At 43.2% G+C, this 1,827-nt stretch overlaps 1 long non-coding RNA gene across 1 annotated transcript; it reads left to right on the forward strand.

The window, feature by feature from the left end:
• Positions 1-261: 261 nt before the first annotated feature.
• LOC138168645 (uncharacterized) lies at positions 262-1,311 on the forward strand. The gene is made up of 2 exons (XR_011170168.1): positions 262-462; positions 890-1,311. It is a non-coding gene; the product is annotated as an uncharacterized lncRNA (long non-coding RNA).
• Positions 1,312-1,827: the final 516 nt, after the last annotated feature.

The raw sequence follows: 1,827 nt of genomic DNA on the forward strand, positions 1-1,827 counted from the left end.
ATTCATATTCCCCTTTGAAGTTTCACATGTAAGCATTTTGACACTGTTGTCCCCTTCTGATTTTGTGTTTTGGTCTTCCCTGTTGCCACAGTAGCTTTCTATGATCAGGGTTCTTTTTGTTTGTTTGGTTTTGGTTTTTTGCCCATTTTTAAAAAGTTGAGCTCTTCTTCTGGGGCACAGGGGGCACTGTCTCAAGCTTCTTGCACCATGGGGTGGGGGGTGGGGACAGAAGCCTGGTTACTGGTTTTTTGTGCTAGGGCCTCTGGGACTGGTGGCTTGCCCACTGCACTAGGGTGAACTGGCCTCACAGCTGGACTACTGGCCTGCCTACTCTGGACTGAGGTGCCTTGGTTGCTGATCTGAGCTGTGGCTAAGAGACTTCTACTGGCTTTCCTGGACATCATCTACACTGGGCTGCTCCCCCCTTTCACCCAAGTGGGATGAACCTTTCCTGAAGTCCTTGTAAGTTATCTTGGGCTGGAAAATTGTTTCACTCCATCTTTTTGTGGATTTTGTAACTCCAGAATTCTTTTAGAGGCTTGATTTAACATTGTTTCAGAGGGCAACTGGGGAGAGTTCAGGCAACTTCCTGGTTTCTCTCCACCATCTTGGCCCCTGACAACCCTCAAGCACCATCTAAGTTACAGAGGGTCTTGGTGAAGGATTCACACCAGGAAAATCATAGATCCTTGAAATATTTAAGTGTTGAAAGTAGTAACCACAACACTTCTCTAGGCCTCAGTGTCTTCATCTGTGAAATGAGAGTTGGCAAAATAATCAGAGCTGCCCCTTTTGTAATAACCAAGAGGTGGAAACACAGTAGGAGGTGGCCATTGATGGGAGAATGGCTATTTAGGATATGTTACATAAATGTAATGGCATGTTACAGAGCTAGAAGATATGAGGAATATAAAGAATGCAGAGAAGCTTGGGAAACTATTATGCATTGATGGAAAATGAAGTCAGCAGAACCAGAAACAACAATAAATACAATGACTACAGTAAAAAGAGAAACTGAAAAGCATGCAATTATAATGACCAGGCTTGGCCCTGGAGAAGGGATAGGAAAATGTCTCTCCTTCCTTTCTGTGTAGAAATGGGGGAACTCCAGTATGAGTAGAGCACCAGGAAGATGGAATGTCACATATACTATCAGACTTATTTGATGTGTTGCTTAATTTCCCTGCCCCCATCCCCTCTCTTTTTTATACTTTGTTAAAAGTCATAGATCTTTGGGTAGCAGAGGGGGAAAAATTTGGAAGTAAAGGTTATATAAAAACAAAATATATTAATAAAAATTATTTTAAACTGATTGTTGTTCAATTATTTCTGACTATTTGTGGCCCAGTTTGGGATTTTCTTGGTAAAGATACTGCAGTGATTTTCTATTTCCTTCTCCAGTTCATTTTACAGATGAGGAAACTGAGGCAAACAGGGTTAAGTGTCATGCCCAGGGTCACACAGTTAGTAAGTGTCCAAGGCTGGATTTGAACTCAGGTCTTCCTAACACCAGGCCCAGATCTCTACCCACTGTATCACCTAGTTGCCCTTTTACTTTTTTTTTGAAGGGAGGAAGGCAGGGCAATTGGGGTTAAGTGACTTGCCCAAGGTCACACAGCTAGTAAGTGTTAAGTGTCTGATGCTGGATTTGAACTCAGGTCCTCCTGACTCCAGGGCCAGTGTGCCACCTAGCCACCCCCTAACTGCCCTTTTAAATGAGTAGATGCTCTATAAGGGCCCTTTCAGCTTTAAATCCTACATGCCTACCATTACAGGTGAATCTTTTGTGCCCCAAGGATTGGAACATGCTAAAAGGCAGGGACATTC

Source organism: Petaurus breviceps, unplaced genomic scaffold (assembly GCF_028583685.1).
Source record: "Petaurus breviceps papuanus isolate PSGF00001 unplaced genomic scaffold, PetGlider_PUasm1.0 37, whole genome shotgun sequence".
NCBI classification, from domain to species: domain Eukaryota; kingdom Metazoa; phylum Chordata; class Mammalia; order Diprotodontia; family Petauridae; genus Petaurus; species Petaurus breviceps.